The 19,738-nt window shown below is 43.5% G+C and overlaps 1 pseudogene across 1 annotated transcript; it reads left to right on the forward strand.

Moving 5' to 3' along the window:
- Positions 1-549: 549 nt before the first annotated feature.
- LOC308057592 (epoxide hydrolase 1-like) lies at positions 550-3,008 on the forward strand (annotated as a pseudogene). Its single transcript has 3 exons — positions 550-1,106; positions 1,889-2,119; positions 2,505-3,008. The product of its transcript is annotated as an epoxide hydrolase 1-like (transcript).
- The last annotated feature ends 16,730 nt before the right edge of the window (positions 3,009-19,738 follow it).

Below are 19,738 nucleotides of genomic sequence, written 5' to 3' on the forward strand. Positions count from 1 at the left end.
GCGTTGGAGGGATGCTGGTTTACTGGCTGAGGTCTAGACACAAGATCAAGACTATTGAAATGGGCAATGGACGGTGGGGCTCAGATGAAAGACCTCTAAAAGGGAAAGAAGATGAAAGTATCTGTCCCTTCAAGACTGAAACACCTGACAAAGAAATTGAGGTGCCCGTGCCTGGGAGGTAAGGAGGGGCAGAAAGCTGCGAGGTGGAGCCAGTTCATCACCCACCTTACTGCTTTGAGGTGATGCCTTGGGGGCAATAGCCAGCGCAGGTCCGTTAGATGATGCTCTGGCTCACTGCCCTTTATGAATGGGATTTGAGCTCAGATTCACTGCAATGTCTTTACGCTTTCTGAGACCACAGACTCTCAATGCAACCTGGGGCTGCTCCTGCAGAAAGGCCATGCTTTGAGCAGCAGAATTTGACAGCAGGTCTGCAGTGGTGGAATGGGGTGGGAGGGCACCGGGATAGCAAAGGCACCAGTAGGGCAGGACTGAGGGGCTTCCGCAGAGGACAGGGTTGGAAGGGTGAAGAAGGATGGGGTCCTTCCTTCTGTCCCTACAAGCCTGTCACTAATTATCTGGCCAACTAGCAGTCGGTAGCACAGGCTGAGCTGCTTATTCTTCTCTCAGCTGGCAGTGCTGGCAAGTTCCTAGTGCCCAAAACCCTAAAGCGAGTTAGCAGTAAGGCAAGCGTAGAACCCACTACTCCTGGGTGCCCTAGGGGAACTGCTAACCTGTAGAGAAATATATTCTCCATATAAATGATTCAGGAAGTTATACAGAGTATGGCACTGCTTCAGGAGGGCTTGTGGTGTCCCAGAGAGAGACACAGAAGCCGGTGGAGCCAGGAGAGCCTGTTCATGCCTGCCTTAGCATAGGGCACATGCAGGCATCTGGCCAGCCTTGCAAGAGCTCCTGTCCGCAGGACCTGCATCGCCGCCTGGAGCAGGCCCGCTACACACCGCAGCTGGAAGGGGCTGCCTTCCGCTACGGCTTCACCTCCAGCTACCTGCAGAAGGTGGTGGCCTACTGGAGGAACCCGTTTGACCGACGCAAGCAAGTGGAAATCCTGAACAAATATCCCCATTTCCGAACCACCATTGAAGGTGAGGGGGTCTCTGTGGCTTGAGCAGGTCTCACTCTGAAATGCACAGAGAGAATGGGGGGCTTTAAGAGGTTACTCTATTAAGACAACAGTGTGCATAACAGCTTAATGAAGGATCAGTAGTGGAGGCTATGTTATTAGTAACCCTCTGTAGATTAAGATCATTGCACAGTGGTGATAAGATTAGATCTGCTTGAAGATGGGCTTCATCTGGCTCTGAACCTGCACTAAATAACAACGAGGTTTTCTTCTGCTATTGCCTTGAAGCCACCTTTGAAAACTGTAAAATTTACCCAGGCCCTGAGGTTGGAATATCCACCACCACCACCCAGTTTAGCCAGGTGAGGTTAGCCAGACTTTAGATAAGTGATCTGCAGGTTAAACTTATATCCTGCGCTTACTTTTTCCATGTTTCTCTTTTTATCACCCACACATTTTGTAATTTAGTCATGTTTTTGCACGTGTCTTAGTTGCATTATGCTATTCATTGAAGTGCAGCTGTACTTATATACTGTAAGACCAATTTCTCAGGAGGTGGATGCTCAGTCTCCTGTGACCCCAGTAACTGGGACTGGGATCAATACCTCTGTCTGTAAGTAAAAGATGAGACACAGGTAAAATACCAGGCATGTCCTTTCAGCTAGGCATCTTCTTGCCATGGGTTGATTGTGTACCTTCTGCTGTGAATGCTAATCACAGTTTTGCCACCCTCCTTCTTCAGAGTTTGGAACAGAAACTGTGATGGAACTAAGGCTTTAATTTATCTGTCTGGATGTGTGGCAGGGATTGATATCCATTTTATCCACGTGAAGCCCTCCTATGTCCCTCACAGTTGAGCTGTTCAACCTCTGCTGATGGTCCACGGCTGGCCTGGCTCCTTCTACGAGTTCTACAAGACCATCGCTCTACTCACAGAGCCAGCTGAGCATGGCCTGAATGAGGGTGACATGGTGTTTGAGGTCATCTGCCCATCCATCCCAGGATATGGCTTCTCTGAGGCACCACACCAGAAAGGTGAGCGATGAAAAGGCGCTGTTGGAATTGCCAGGTTCTTGGAGCCTCAGTCATCCCTGGCCCTCACCAGGGAATGCAGTTTGTGAATGCAGATGCTTGGCTCTGCACTAACACCCATGTGGCTGAGGCTCTGGGGCTGGCTGTGGAGATCTGGAAGGTAATGGTAGCTGGAAACCAGGTCTGCTTTCCACTTTATCCACTTTATCCACTTTCCACTGAATTTCCATCTTGTGTTCACTGTATTGCCAAGGAGCAAGGCAGAGCAGCATAGCACACTGTGCCTTTACACAGCAGCATAAACATGTGCCTCTGTCAGACCATGATCTTTGGCCAGGGGATGATACACCAAGACAAACAGGTTTCCTCTGTTTCTCTTTACCTACAGGCTTTGACAGCAAAGCAACTGCTCGGAAATTTCATAAGCTGATGAATAGATTGGGCTCCAAAGAATACTACCTACAGGGAGAAGACTGGGGATCTCTTATTACCACAAACATGGCCCAGATGCTGCCACAGTGAGTAGCAAAGGGAATCAGTGCAGAGAAGGTTTCTCCAGTTCTTACCCTACCTTCTGGCTCCACGGTCCGGGTCCTGCCTTCTGTTTGCCCTGCCTCTCATCGCCTTCTGCTTTGTTTTCTCCAGGGGTATCCCCACCCCTGTGCATTCAGTCATATTCACGTGCTTTGCATTGACAGTGGTATTTGCATTCTCACGCTTTCTAAATTTCATAGAATCATAGAAGCATTTAGGTTGGAAAAGACCTTGAAGATCATTGAGTCCAACCATAAACCTAACACTGCCAAGTCCACTGCTAAACCAGGTCCCTAAGTGCCACATCTACACACCTTTTAAATACCTCTACCACTTCCCTGGGCAGCCTGTTCCAATGCTTGACAAACCTTTTAGTGAAGAAATTTTTCCTGATATCCCATCTGAACCTCCCCTGGCACGACTTGAGGCCATTTCCTCTCATCCTCTCACTTGTTACCTGGGAAAAAGTGACCAACACCCACCTTGTTACAACCTCCTTTCCTGTAGTTTTAGAGAGCAAGAAGGTCTCCCCCAAGCCCCCTTTCCTCCAGACTAAACAAGCCCAGTTGCCTCAGCTGTTTCTCATAGGACTTGTTCTCTAGACCCTTCACCAGCTCCGTTGCTCTTCTTTGGACACATCTTTCTTGTAGTGAGAGGCCCAAAACCGAACACAGTATTCGAGGTGCAGCCACACCAGTGCTGGGTACAGCATCACTGCCCTTGTCCTGCTGGCCACGCAATTTCTGACACAAGCCAGGATGCTGTTGGCCTCCCTTATCTAGGGAAGAGTTGTACAGAGAAAAATGGAGTGCTGTTTGGCTTCTCTTTCACTAGGCATGGAAGTAAGCTCTGCTGCATTTTGATTTGAGACCTCAAGGATCATCATTCTAAATCAGGAAGGAGATAAATTTAAAATTGGCAGGGAGAAAAGGAAGGAGCTCAGCCTTTCAGCAGCTGATCAGTACCACGAAGTATAGGACTTTCCTGGATGGAGATGGCACCAGCTGTACCATTTTTAACTCTCCCAAATTTTTTTGGAAATCACGATAAATGTGAAGGGCTTATGTATTTGGCTTAGTGAAATGCTTCTATTACAGCTCCCGTCAGACTTATTTTCTAGAAAATTTGGAAACAGAAAATGGCTTGATTTAACCTTCTATTCATTAACCTGATTTCAGATCTGTGAATCTTATCTTCGCTGGCAGAGAAGGTTTGAGAAGGATGATTTCCGTGATGCTTGGGGCTTATATACCATGGCTCATAGGCTTTACTAGGGAAGATGTTCGACGTATGTATCCTTTCATCCAGAAGAATATACATGAACTATTGCGAGAGTCTGGATACTTACACATCCAAGCCACCAAACCAGACACTGCAGGTAATGAACCTTCTCTATATCACTATGAACTTTGTATACTGACTGCTTAAGGCGTATAAACACATAGTTGAACAAAAGCCAACCATGTTTGAGAAGCAATGAATTCTGGTGACTGAATGCAAGACATGGGGACAAGAGCTGTGTAAAAGGAAGTGAAAAGGAACCGCTTAAAAAAAGACGGAGACTACAAATATCACTTTTCAAGGTCTGTTAAATGGCATACCACTTCTCTATGGCAAAGAACCCCTTTGCAAAAAGCCTCTTAAAGTAAAGCACAGGACCCTGACATTGAAGCTTCTAGAAATAAATGTGGGTGAAAACAAGAAAAATACCATAAGCAAGTGCAATGTGAAACTTGCAGAAAGGTAGACACAGCCATAATACCTGAAGCCAGAAGCATGATGTAGTGGGACCAGTAGATAAGGAGTCTGAAGAAAGGTATGGCCATCTCAGAAAAGTTACATGATTTATTTGTATAATATTATCAAAGATTATGGGGTATTCCTTTATTGAAATAAACCCTCATCAGGAAAGACAGCAGAGCTGTCTCAGACTGGCATCAGGTACGGAGACCATAGAAGGAATAGCACCCCATCCTGGCATTTAACTGGAAAAGAGGAAACTCAAAGTGAAACGTCAGCTAATGCCTAGTCTGTTGCTTGAACTGATTGCAATATCAGAGAAATAAAAGGAGACAAACCAGATACCAGGTTGGGGTTTTTTGGGTTTTCTTTTCAAAAGCCAAACAATGAAGACAGCCCCCAGAAAAACAAAGACCAGTATGTCTAGTGTCTGATCAGAAAACTATCAGAAATGTTTTTAAAAGGAGAATTCATTTACAGGTGATAATATCACAGGGAAATCATGCTTCAAATATCAGAGCTCTGGCAGGATCAAGAAGCTGTGGATCTAGTAATGGAACATATTTAATTTCCAAAAAAAGTTTTGTTGAGGTTCCTTCCCCCAGTGTTCTTAAAGACATTAAACTGCCTTAAGAAAAAGATTAAGTTCATGGGTTAATAACTAGTTAACATGAGAATTCATGAATATAAATAAGTAAGCAAGTTCCAGGGGAGAGAGAGTATCACAAAAATCTGTGCTGGCACCCGTACCTTTCAATATGATCTTAATTTCTCTACAGATAAAAGTGAATGGTTAAGTGAAAATCTGACACCTATCCAGGGTTTGGTTTAATCTAAAGATAAATGGTTTTGTAACTCTCTGCAGTTAAGTGACTGGTTGATTAAACTGGCCAATAAAAACTGATGTCAACAAAGTCCAAAGCAATTTAAGCAGAGGAAGAAAATCACGATGGGCTCTAGTTTGGTTGCTGCTATGTGAGAGAATCCAAGAGTCAAGGACAGTGCTTTGAAACGTCAGCCAGCTCAGACTTTAAGAGAATCTTACAAACTCTTAAAGAAAGCAAAAAGAGAGTAAGACAAAACACTAAATCCATGATATTTAGAATCTGTTCCACCCCTGTTTCATTAATATATTTTATAATCAAAAGAATACAAGAAGGGGAGAAAAAGAACCCTAAAGTGACCAAGCAGCTTCCCTACAAGCACTGTACATAGTCTAGGACTCTTTAACCTGGAAAAAAAGAAGAGCAGGGATTTTGTAGCACACTAAAATTGTGAAAGGTAGAAAATAAATAGGGGGAAAAAATACATATTCCCTGCTTAGTCTCAAAAAATATCTATATTATCAGTTTAGTTCTCATTAGGCAGGTTTAAAGCAAAGCTACAGTATTTTCACTCACCAGAAGCTGTGGTACCTAAGATGTGTACAGGTTGAATCATTAGTAAGCTGCAAACAAGACTGGTATTTCTGAGCATCCAGTCCATGAAAGTTGAATACAGTGATTCGGAGACAGCTTTCAGCTCAGAAAATGCTCACCTCCAGACGGGTCATATGTTAGCTGGCACATTTTAGCCTGCCCTACCTTTGCTGGTCAAAGCATTTACATGACTTTGATGTGTAGCAAATCACTTTAGGCCTGACAGCACAGGGAAACTGTTGTGCCAATGCACAAACTTACTTTGCATTAACTATGTCCACTATTAAATTGAAATCACATTGTGCATCATCTTCTACGCAGTCATTCAGTGCTAAAGTCACACTAAAATACACTTGAGAGTAGGCAATTCTAAGGATACTGTAAAACTACAGCCTGGAGTGTGGTACAGGAATTTTCCCAAGGCAAGCTCTACCACTGCTGAAGTAATCCCCACCCGTTTTACAGGTTAAAACACAGATATAATATGCTGTGTTTATAATGTTTGTTAGCATTCCCCAAAGGCAGAAGCAGATAGCAGATACACAACACTCCACTGTTGTTTAAATTACATAGAAAGTGAACAGCACTCAGGGTCCCAGTTAGCCATCCTAAGCAGGACAGCGCTCCCAAACAGTTTATCTGAAATTTCTTTTCAGAGTGTAATCCCTTTACATCTGAATTTGCTCTTTCTGCCACACATTACCAAGAAGCCCAGAGGATTTTCTTAACTCCTATTTTCTTTTGTATAGGAATTGCTCAACTTTATAGTGCTGTCAGTTATAGCCAAAATTCCATTGGGGTGAACTTTTCAAGAATAAAGTACTACCAGGGCTAGTAAAACGCACTCTTTACTGAATTCTCATAGAAAACTCTGAAGAATTGATGTAAGTCCAGTTTAACTCCCACTGAAGTATTTGCAATGCCAGGCAACTGCAATGGTTCTCTTCTTCTCTTGAATTAGGTTGTGGACTGAATGACTCCCCTGGGGGGCTTGCTGCATATATATTGGAAAAATTCTCTACCTGGAGAGATAAATCATTTCTGCATAAAGATGATGGAGGCTTGGAAAGGTAAGAAAACAGGTGCTCTTCCATGAGAGGACTCATTAAAAGAATGAGCAATGGTAACTAATGAGGAGATAGGTAAAAGACTGGCCAAAGCTGAATTTTGAGCATGAAAGGTTACACATGACAAGTAGTAGTGTAAACTCACAGCAGACTGCCTGCAAACTACTGCTTCAGCACCGGGCAGTTTTGCTCTGGGCACATGGGTGCCAATTAATTTGCTGCTTGAAAACAAGTGGAGAACAAGAACAACTGTTCTTCAGGGCATGAGCCCAATATAGCGTATTGAGAAACAGCTTCCAATGAAACGTCTTCATCTTTTTCTATCAATAGCAAATACACTCTTGATGAGCTTTTGGCCAATGTGATGATTTATTGGGTGACATCCTCCATTGTGTCCTCAAAGCGATTCTACAAGGAGAACATCTCCAAGGACCCTGGTCTAACAGGTGATGCCAGGTAATGAAGTGGTAGGTGTAAGAAAGATTTGCAAATGAGATTGAACCACGTTTGCCTGTATAAACATTTAGATTACTTTAAAACAGCAAACTTAAGTTGTTAAAAAAAATAATCTAAGTTCTTATTTTCTTTTGATAAAAATAGTTGAGTCATTTTTCTTTTGAACCTGTAATTCACACAAAGTAGCTTGTAGCCAAGACAATGCAGCGGACATATCAAACTATATTCAGTCTTGTGTTCAAACTACAGGTCTATATACTTAGTCACCAAACAAATGTGATCTCTGGCTCAGTTCAGTTAAAACAAAACAGAAAATCAGGAGCATTTCCAAGAGAGACGTTTAAACTGAATTAGGAAGCATACGGCTTAGTGGTGGATAAAACTAACGACTACAAGTGTTAAGCACAAACTTGGGGAAGCAATTTGGAGAGCAGTACCTTCTAACAAACCAAGCACCTTCTAACAGCCACTGACTTTAAGATGACTATAAGAGAGGCTGACCAGAAAATGCTGCAGAACGGAATTCCATGTGATTGATCACACAAACAAATAGAAGAGTCTTTTCCTTTGTAGACCGAGCCAGCTTACCTTTCCTCAACTCATTCGTTACGCTGGTACTATAAATTCTAAAGTAAACTTGAGCAGGCTCATTTCTGACTGTCACAAAGAGGTGATGCGTCTTGCCATTTATCGCAAAACTGTAAAACAAGGTAAGTTTAAAAATAGGAAACGTTTCAAGATTGAACCGTGTGCGAAGTTGGCTCTACTTTACGTTTTTGGGTATAATATTCTCATACTCAAGGAGACTCAAATACAAGCAAAGCTTTTCAGCAGAGTACAAACCACAAAATGTGTCGCTGCGGTGAAGCTCTGCCAGCTGACTGTGGCAATTACTAGAGTCAGGAGGTTTTTATAGAATTTCCCCAGGACTTTTTTCAAAAAGGCACTTAGTTAATGTCCTCTAGGTTTGCAGTGTATGTTCCCACAGGGACTGCAGCTTTTTCCTCAGGAGCTAGTACATACACCACGGGTCTGGGCAAAGGAGGTCTTCAAGAACATCATCACTTACTCTTACATGCCACGTGGAGGGCATTTTGCTGCCTTTGAGGAACCAAAGCTTCTGGCACAAGACATCATGCACTTTGTCAGAAAGGTGGAACAGCTGTGAACATGCACTTTAGATACATATATAGAACAGAAGCAAGTTGTTCTGCCACCAGCAGAACCTTTACTTTGAGGGATCAAATAAATCCAATGTAATCACATAGAGAAAACAACATTTCATTTTGATAATCGTTACAGTACTAAAATTGTTAATGAAGCTCTAAAGCTTTTCTAAAGAATAAAAGAAAAAACCCCAAAGTAAGCAACTTGTCTTCTTTCACTCCCGGCACCGTATCATTGCTGCACTCATAGTTCAAGTGTAACAGAATACATGAACGGTTTACTGCAGAAACACTGCACTCATCTGGGGAAGAGAGTAGAAAGAAACCAGCCCCTTGATCCTTAGAACGAAGGCTTCTGTTTAAAAGCTTCTTTAAACACTCGAGTGCTAGCGTCTGAAATATGCATCACAAGCAGCTTTGGTGGAAGTGTAAAGGGTTTTGATCTCCTGAGCACAAACACTCCTACGTTCAAGTTATGTTTCATTCAAGAGACCAGGAATTACATATTCAAGTGGGCAGCTGCACACAAGGCAGCTTTCTTCATTCTAACAGGTTTTCCCCCTACGGCTAGCTTTAGCAGCTACTACACTATGTAAACAGATGTTTAATGGATAACAAGGCAGAGACAGCGTTCCTAGTGTGCTCCAAGCTCAAAAATACCAACTTAATTTCCTCTTCGTTCTTTATCATTCCATTCCAAATGGTAAAGTTAAAATATGCACCAAGCGTAGCAGGTTACTTCAACCTTTACCCTCATTTCAAACGATTCTTATCACACCATCGTGCAATTTTTGCTAGCAAGAAGCTGCAAGCAACCTTGCTACCAGTAGGCTCGAGTTTCTCTTCAAATGGGATAGAGCTGTTTGGAGCTGTTAAGCTCACTACATTACAGACACTTCTAAGTAGCTGACTGAAGGTTAAGTCCAGCAGACACCTAGTTTTGACACACTGTTCAAAGCTCTCAAGTGTTTCTCACCCTCCCTCCTTCTCCCATTCTGCACTAGACACCAGGCCAGAAGAAAGGGCTCAAGTTCTGCTCCCAAGTAATACCTTCTGACTTTGAACAGGAGTTTGACAAGTAAAGATAGTGCTGAACTTGATCACACTCGCCTCACCGCCTCTTCACATTTCATAAACATTGAAGAGTCTAAGACTTAGAAGTAAAAGCAAGCAAGAAACTAACTTTTATTGTTGTTGTCTTAAGTGAGAACAAGCTAGCATATTGGGGCAGGAGTCCTATGCAGGAGCGGGCTGGAAACTAATGGGAGAAACAGCTAGGTATTGTGAAGGAGAATAGGAAAGATAAACATGGTTATCTAGTGTTTAATAGGTGTCTGCATGCTTGTAGAGATATATAGCTGTGCAACGGCATGAATGATTCCTGCCCTGAGCCTGGTGGCGCATACAGCTGCGGTTTGTGTCCGGGCTCAGAGATGTAAATAGGGGCTTCTCTGTTTTGGTGGAAGTGTTTCTCTTTGCATAAAAAAAGAGGGAACGAAGGGAATGACCCCAGAGGTATGTTCAGAGAAGGCACACTATGTTTCGAACTTTTTGACTGAACCAGTTCTTTTTTGGTGTGCCCTTCCACCTATGTATAATGTTAATCCAAAAGAAGATGATACTGTTTACACTTTGAATGTCGATCATTGTCTTTCTGTAGATGCTATATGTAGTAGGAGGCTATGATGGGAACGTGTCGCAGCGGTTCTTCTCTTATCCGGAGTAACAGCAGGGAAAGCATTAAAGAGTTAAATCACCTTGTTTGGTAGGCAGTTAAGCATGTGAGTCAAAATTGCCACTGCTTTTTGTTGTTGGTTCAAGGACATGGCTGTGAGGATTTGGATGGTATGTGCTGCGGGGATTTTAGGCGCCCCATTGCAGCAACATGGTATCAAAATCTGAGAAAATTTCAGTCTTTTTTGGCATCCATTCACTCAACTAGCAGTATTGTTTGTTTGCTATTACCTTGGTTGCTGTCATGTTTGCAAGGGCCCTGCAGAACATGGCAAACCTGGTCCTAGCTGTTCAAAAACAAAAAGGGGCAATTGTCAAATTGTACGGAACAGAGACAGCGGGTTATTTTGACACTGATAATATGTCTCAGTTGGTTTTTTATTTGTTCTATTACTTATACCTTGTTTTTACTCGTTCGGTTTCAAAGGTTCTTTTTGTGCAACAGGAAGGGGGAGATCCAGGAGCGGGCTGGAAACTAGGACCATGCGTGGCAATCCATTTGCTGAGGGGAATGTGCTCGAGCTTGTCTGGACAAGGATTAACATGATGAGGCATGTTTGCAGAGCACAGGGGAGTGGGAGACGGATGGCGCCAAGGAAAGGTAACCCCTTGCTGTTAATTGATGGCAGCTAACCACCAATCGGGGATTGCCTAGTATGCAAGGCTTAGCTTCAAGAACCAATCTGTTTCAAACGCGCAGCTTCTGAAAGTGTATAAAACCTCGTGCTTCTGTACAATAAATTGACATTTGCTTGCATCAAGCTGCGTCCCGTCTCTTCATTCGCCGCAGTCCTACTTCCTCTGAAGAGGGTTAGAGCAGAAACCGCTTGCTTTTAGTTCTAACTGTATATCTAACTGACCGTCAAGGCTGTTGGGCTAAAGGTTAGTAAAAAAATAGGAAGACGTGCTTCCCCACTTCCACAGGGCCAATCAATCTCTTTTTGTCACTAGTACAAGACCTCCCAATTACTCAGAAGCCCCACTCTTTGTTTGGATTATTAAGTAACTGAAATTGAGTTATAGAGAATTTTATCAAATTATCAAATAATTTTATCAAATAGATAGGCAAACACTCGAGTACTCACTCAAGCCTGATCAGACTACAAAGGTCTCCTTTTACGGGTAAGAATGGCTATAGCCTTTTTAGTAAAGGCCAAGTGTATTAATAGTCATGTACATTACCCAGAGAGAGTCCCAAGCAATCAGCTAATTTAGTAATGGCCGCATTAAAACTCGGGAGGGAAAAGGTTTATCCAGTATTTGCCAGTTCAGCAAGTACACAGCAGGAAAGTTTTACTCCCAATGCGCCAATTAGTCTCCTGTACCATAACTCAGGTCCCCAAAGAATCACTGTATCTTTGTGCAGCTGTGCCTTAAAGGGTAATTGCTTTCAACAGCCATTCAGGAGATGAAAACAGATGGACACGGTTCAACTACAGGAAGGTAGTAGACACCCTGAATAAAGGATCCAGACAGACAAGAATACACAGTTGTATTTGATAAAGTTATCACTTAAAGCGGCACCAAAGGTTATTCGATATTCCATTGAAGTTCTACAGAGTGTGGGTCATTCGTGAAAGCCTTTGAGCGCCGCTGGTGCTTGAAACCAGACATAGTCCTCCCAAGTAGAGGTCACATGCTGAGGAGCCGAGGCACTTCTGTTGATGTCTCCATCGCAGGACAAGTTAACAGCTAGTTTCCTCCCTCGAGTCGGCACTTTATAGTTGAGCTTGGGCCGGAACCAATCAACACCACAATCACGGTGTCCTTGGAGCGTAACAACAGTGCCCATGACAGGGAGAGCCTTCAGCTCACTGAAGACATCCGCAACAAAGAGTGAGTGAAAGAGCTTGCTTGAATTTGCTCAGCTTGCTTGAATTTGCGCGCCCTTGGTGGAGCAGGAGACTCCCCGGCCGCCCAGCGCTGTTTTGCTTACTTGTCGCTTGCTTTAATAAATCACATTTTCTAACTGGCCAGTCTCTGGCATTTCATTGGACAGCTAAACTCTAACAATACCTCTGTCACGACCGATTTCCCTCCAACAACGAACAACGGTAATGCTGGGGAGAGGCAATACAGTTCACCGACTTACACCCAAGCTGGTATTTCTCCTGCAGATGCCTGCTCTGTTTCAATCATGATTTCATGCCATCATACCTCAAAAGCATTATTCTCCGGAAGCCAAATCACGACCAAACACACGCAAAAACTACGCTGGCCTTAACGCCGAGCGGCTCTGCCTGCCGGTAGGCAAGCTGTAGCGCTCAGGGCTGTGCCCCCCCGACCCCAGACAGCGCGGTGCCCCCCGAAAGCCGGGCTGCAGGCAGGAGCCGCCCCGGGGCCAGCAGCCACCGGCAGGCGGGCAGGAGCCTCCCTGCCTGCAGAGAGGGGCTGGGGCTCGCCCGCTCAGCGCCTCGGGGGGCAGCCAGGGCAGGGGGAGCTGAGCCCCACCGGCCTGTGAATACGGAGCCTCTGGCAGGGGCCTGCGAGCTGCTGGAAGAAAACGGGCTGCTGAAGGGGTAAGGCTCAAGGACACCGGGGTACAATCACTGTGGTGGGGGAGATCCCGACCTCCTACTCAAATGGCCCCCCGAAGAGAGTGAACCCCCCCGCCCGGGGAGCATGGGGAGGAAATTTAAAATGAACTCTACCTTTAAACTGCAGCGAGAAGGCAACTAACCCATAATTATCTCGTAGGTGTAGGCTTTGGGCAGAACTAACCAACTTCACTGTGTAAATAAGTATCGTGAGTAAAACTACGTGTGCAAGTTAGGAGGAGCGACCCCCCTTGCACCCGGCACCGCAATAAACACCCCGCTTTATAACTTACCCCGAGTTACAGAGTTTAATTCCGCACGTCAGACGGAATAAGCAGCCTTTTCACTAAGCAATTAGTTCTTCACCTACCATTTCCCCAGCTGTTCCCTCGCCTGAATACGCTCAAGTATCGACCTGCAGTAAATATCCAGTTTTCAGGCAGATACAGTTGACCAGAAAAGCTGGTCATTCAGCCTGTGCTGTGCACAGGGGAGGTGTCACAGCTCTCCTGCATCCACATCTAAGTCTTATCTTCTAAGCAAAATTGTGGTGTCCATGTTACATGATGGGAGTGATGGCGCATATCAAATTGCATGGTAGGAAGCTGCCTGCATTTTTCTGTTTGTGACCTGAGTGAACATTGGTGAAGTGACAGAAGAAGTCTGGTAAGCGTACCTTCGTGGAAGGAGAGTAGGAGGAACAACCGTTTGCTACAGCACGTGCTGGAGCTGCCTGGCTGGAGAGCTGCTTTGCTGGGAATAGCCAGAGGGTCTTGGCAGAAAGTGAGCTGCGAATGAGCCAGCAGGGTGCCCTGCCGGCTGAGAAGGTTAACGGTGTCCTGGGCTGTATGAAGAGCAGCATAGCCAGGGGACTGAGGAAGGGGATTGTACGCTGCTACCTGGCAGTCCCTGGGTTGTGTCCAGCTCCCTGGGTATAATTTTGAGGCCCCAGTGCAAGAGAGAGTGGTCTTTCATCCGTGAGCGAGTTCAGTGGAGGGCCATCAAACTTTGCCAGGAGCAGGACTACTTGCCTTTTGGGGAGAGACTGGGGGAACTAGATAGAAGAGACCCCTCTAGCAGCTCCAGGTTCCCAATATCTTATTCCCCAGGTTCGTCCTAATAGCCATCCGTGGTCATTAGGCTGCAGGATTTCTAGTACATAACAAGCTTACAGTTGCCAAGATGGGGGTCCTCTACGTGTCTATCCCAGCTAGGAGCTGGCGGATTGCATCCTCCGGGTCCCCATGTTATAGTTAAGAATCTATTTTTAATGGCTACGTCCCAGTTTGAAGCTATGGTTTCACATCCCCAGTATGCACAGTAATAGTGATTAGGGAAATTGCAATAGCTTTTCCCTGGATTCGAACTGGGGCAGAGATAAAAAGGTTTTATTGTTCTTTCTCATCGACCGGGTGGGTCTAGTTCATAAAAGACTAAATCTTCCAATTTAACTTGGAATTTTGGGGATCCGGCTGTCACGTTGTACCGAACTTCTATTGAATCTTCCCATCAACCTAAGGTCCAATTGAAGAGTAATGTTCATTTTTTTTTGTTTTTTTTTAAAGTCATGGTAATCAATACCATTAATAGGATACTAGCTTTCATTTCCCCACTGTTCAGTACCTCTCTGCCTTCCTCGTCTACTCTTTTGCAGAGAGCAACGGGATATCAGTATCTTCTCGGCAGCAGCAGGTAGTCTTGAGGGGAATTTTGCTGTTATCCTGTCAATAATTTCCAAGGTCTAAAGAGTTAGTTATCTCTTAAATATATTTCCACCTGTTTGGTTGTTGTGTCCGTTTCCAGGCGAATCTTATAGTACACTTCTTAAAACTCTGTACCAGTCTGTTTCATGTACTTCCCAAAGTTCAGGTACTGACAGTTCCCATCCACAAAATAATTTACAAATTTCCACTTGATCCTCTGGTCCCCTGGTACGTATCGAATCATTGTGACATTTCATACAGTAAGGTTGTCTCTTAAATGAAACACAGGACCAATCTCTATTACAATTTAGACATCGGCAAACAACCCAACATACATGTCTGGAAGTGGGGTGTTTTAAGCAGGGTATTCCCCGGAGATCTCCTATTCTGGGTGATTCGGGTATCTCCGTCTCTGTGTTGTTTTGCGGTCAGCCAGCAATGGTGAGACAGATAGCGATGTCCCAATAACGTCCTTCACACCGCCCCGTGGCTCAACATTGCTGCTCCGTGGGTGGCATAGATAGAGACAGAGAAAAGATTCTGCCAACTATACAAAGGAGGTTAACAATCTTTATCTAAGCATTAAACCCATTTACCATTATCAATAAACAATAACAGGCAATAACTACAAATGACTAACAAGAACTATAAATCCCTAACAAACGTTAGCTAACAACTCAAAACTCAAACATGTCATAAGCTAATTTCAAAACATTATCATAACAGGATGACATAACAAAGCACAATAAAACATTTCTTAGCATATATAAGGTTTGTTTGTGGGGGTTAAGAATCAAAAGCCAAGAGGTGGGCATTTAAAGGGGTAAATTTTCATGCCCCTTTAAGGTTAGGCTGTGCATGCATTTTCATTGTGCAGTTTTGGTCAGGGCGTTAGCCTGAATCTTGACCAGGAGGGTCACGGACCAATTTGTTTGTCTCACCACAAACAATCCTTATCATTTTGGAAAAGATGGGAGCAGGAGACGACACAGTCTGTACGGTTTTGCTGTTCAGCCTTTGTCCCATCGTGACTACAGTAACCATCAGTATGTGCTTTTGTGAGTGTTTTTGGTCACGCCGGTACAGAAGAGTGCGATCTCTTCCTCGCAATCCGCCCCGAGAAGTGGAACCCATGGGATACCAAAGCAGAGTGCGAGAGACTGTTATATAAACAAAAGAAAACTGTTGACCTCCAGCAGTTACCATGTGACTTGTTATTTGTTTCTGTTCATTTTCGTTACCTCGTGAAGAAAAATACCAAGGACCAGAGACAGACTATCGTGGAGGGAACAGATGGAGTTACCACCCCGACATTATTCAGGACCGTGCTGGACTCACGAGTGAAGAAGCCTGTTTTCACCTCACATGAGACTTTGCTGGACTGTTATTCTGTTATTCAACTTCTAGTTCATGTTTGTTAAGAAATTGTTATTTGTTGTTTACTGGTTGTCAAATGATTCATTGAATTTACTTTACATCTAACACACGGTTTTCAAAATAAATCAAAAGGGTTGGGCAATACATATAATAATAACCTACAAAAACAAAACCTAAAAACAACACTTAAAACTATACATTCCACTTAAGTAATAAATGAACTATAAATACTATAGTTTCTTTAAGCATTTTATATATATATATATATATATATATATATATATATACATACATATATGCGTCACTACCATGGCTAGACTACAGGGATTTCGCATGCGCGGTCTTTCCAGATTGTTCCAGTACATTCTGTGGGGTTTAAAATTGCGCATGCGCATGTTCAAAGGCATACACGATAAAAGATGGCTGCTGAGTGTCCAGATGAAGTCTTGGACCCATTTCCCGAGCTTACCACTCCGGTAAGTTTGTTAATGGTAACATTTATGGCACTATGGCCAAATGACAGGTCCTTGCTTTCAATGCAGTGTTTTCTCACCATCAGACCGCCATGTCACCTGCCAGGGAGGAAGGGTCTGGAGTGCGCATTTCCCCCTCTGAACATCCCGTAAGGTGAGTGTTTCTTAAACGTCTAACCTGTATGGTTCATTATAAAGGGGAATCAAACCCCCCCCCTTTTTTTTTTTTCCTCGTTGTTTAGGCAGAGGATGCGTTTTTCTGCTGTCACACGTCAAGAACTTATGGCGGAGGTGGAAAAGTATAAAAGATGTTACCACATCCCCGTCTGTGCGTTCCTGATGGTTGTTTTCTCTGCTATTCTACTTGTATTCTTCATCAGCCTACATTGTTGTATGAATTGTTAATAGTTAATTATTCCCAGATTCCTGTTTGCTGTTAAATTGTTATTGTGTTAACTATATAATCTGTATTGTCGACTGTACATTTCGGCGTACTACTAGAATTTGTTTAATGCCATTGGGTGAAATCATAATAGCAAATTGCATGTTAGTTACAACGTGTTGAATTAATCTTATAAAACATGGAACAGCACATGGCAAAAACAATAAGGTGGCTAAACCACATAACAAAATAGGATTCGTTTTACCCAGGGGCTCCCGAGAAGCCAGGAAAACAAGTCAATATTCCAGTCTTTCCGAGTTCGGACGGAACATGGGCTAACTTCCCTGTCTCTGATGTGATTTGTTTAACTCCCTCACCATTGCCATCAATTTTCAAATAACAATTGGAAACATTTAATTTACCACAAACACTTCCTTCTTCGGCTAGCAGGTAATCCAGAATCATTAGAATAGTTTGGCTCCTGATCTGTACTTACAGTTTGGATTTTACCATCTGGTATTAAGGATAATTCCTCCTTTCCTACCTCCTCTGCTGCTGCAGAGTGTCATCTGCACATCCCATAACAAGTCACCGTCATGGTAAAACACACAGATTTACATTAGTAGAACTGCTACAGAGTGTATTTTATTTGAGTTTTTCTGCCAATATTCCCCATAGCCTTGCTGAGCAAGGGATATTGTTTTACCTGAACTAGGCAGACCTTCCCCTTATCATTTTTACTGTAACAGGTAAAGCATTTTTTCCTTACCTGGAATTTATTTCCAGATATGCCTGGTTAAAGATTTCTTTTCCACTTAAAGATTTTGGTGAATTTGGCATTCTTACTTGTTTTCTTAGTTTGTACTTTAAAGGTTTCAGGATGTTTTCCTGGTGGCCAGCAGCTCCCACAACTGTAACAAATTCTTTTCACTGAAGTTTAACACCAAATAAGTTGGTTTTGTATTCACCAACTTTTCTACATCACGATTACCTTAGTAAAAATCAACTCGAACCTTTATCCAGTCCTATTCACAACTGACTTTCAAACATCTAAATTTCCCCATCAGAGATTCACCTTTACTCTCCTCAGACCCGCTGCCTGCCCTAGAGGGGCCGTTACCGGTCCTGTTGTGCTGCAAATGCTGCAGCAATCGGGGTGACATTGTCAGGTCCTTCTGCTCAATCGTCAGCAACAGCAACCCCCTCCTCCCCACCATCAGGAGGATTCGGGGCAGGAGATGCTCTTCCTGCTCTGCAGGTTACACAAGCCTGCCTCTGCAGCAGCACTTCTATTTTAACTCTTTCTTACCCTGAATGCACATCTGCTACTTGTTGCTTTAAGTCTGTGTTATTACATATCAGCCTTCGCAGGCAAATAGCAAACACCCTGCCATGCGTCCAGCGTGACTCAGCCGCACCTTCGAGAGGATACGGGGCTTTGTACAAACTCACCCCAATACTTTTAACACTTTCATAGGGTTTTTTGACTCTCCACCCCCCCCGGCTTCAGATCTTACATACATTAGCACAAGTTTTTTATCTTACAACGTGTTTCATTCTGGTTGCTCCATAGAAGGAACCACAACCTCCCCTCTGATCCTTTTCCATTGCTAATATTAAGGGATCTTGTGGAGCTAGGTTAATACCACACTCTTTTGCCACTCTGGGTGATTCCTCAGAGTGAAAAACATACCAGCATATATTACTTCATCCCATTTTTCCTCTCGCCTTAAAAATAACATTAATTTTAGCAAAACATTATAATTCAGTGTGCCGTTTAAGGGCCATTTTCTCTGTCCCCTAACTTATACAGGGGCCACCACTGATTGCAGTACTTAGCCAAAGTTCTCTTATTCACGCTTCCCCCAGCTGCCCCCCCCATTTCCTTCCAGTGACCTTTCTTACTATTATCTCAATCGCTATCCCAGCCACAGAGACTCTAATTTCACTTACAGCTCTCTCTCTTATCCCAAGGCGTCCAAACCTTACAGTCAGGGCATTCAATTTCTTGTCGCCACCATACATATAATAATTCTTTACACCATATACACTTTAAAACATACAGAGGTTCACATTCACCCCTCGGGTGTTCAAGACAATAACCACATACCAACATTTGTAATATACTGAATACAGAAATGTTCTCACATTTCCAGCATAAATGAGTATAACAATTATTAATAACCTTGTAATTATTAATTAAAAGGCCACTTTTCTCCACATTCCAGCTTATAAAGCGGCCACCATTGATTACAATATTTTATCAATGTTTTCCTATTCACATTTCCACCAGCGGATCCTCCAATATCCTTCCAATGACTCAAAACACACCCTAGTGGATTTTTCTTTAAAATCCCACCACTCTGCTTTCCTCCCATTTTTCCCAGCTTACACTCACAGAACACACTTATCACTTACAGAATTACTACTTACAAAATGCAACACACAGGTATCTTTCTACAGCAACACCAAGAGCTCACTATTATTATCAAAAATATAGCCAAAATCACAGTAACAATTATCAAAGTCAAATTCCACATTCCATAAATCCGGTAACCAAAATAAGCAACACTGCAGCAAATAAGCTTGAAACAATGAATATTCCATTAACGCCTATACATATTCATTACCTGAACCCGCCTACCCTCTCTTCGTATGCTAATTAGCTTATCAGTCTTTCACGCTTGCGCAGATTCTTCCAAAAATTGTGGGCCGGGGTCTTTAGAATGTGGGCAGTGGTCTATGGGAGGAAGGCTGTAGGTCTTCCTCATGGTGTACTTTTCACCTTTTGCTCATTTGCAGTGTTCTTATCAGTCTAAGGTAATTTATGCCCTTGCTGGCCATCTGCTTTTCTTGCTTAATTATTTCTTTCACCCTTATCTGTCCTCTCCTGCTGAAGTGTTCCGCTAAAGTTTTTCCCATGATTTTGCCACAAACTGAGTTTTGAGGAGCGCTTGCCCTAAAGGGTTGTCTGGATTTACCCCAGAGTACAGCTGAAGGGCTTTCCTCAGTCGTTCCAGCCACTCAGTGGGGCT

The sequence above is a fragment of the Falco punctatus genome (assembly GCF_963210335.1).
Source record: "Falco punctatus genome assembly, contig: scaffold_128, whole genome shotgun sequence".
Taxonomy (NCBI): domain Eukaryota; kingdom Metazoa; phylum Chordata; class Aves; order Falconiformes; family Falconidae; genus Falco; species Falco punctatus.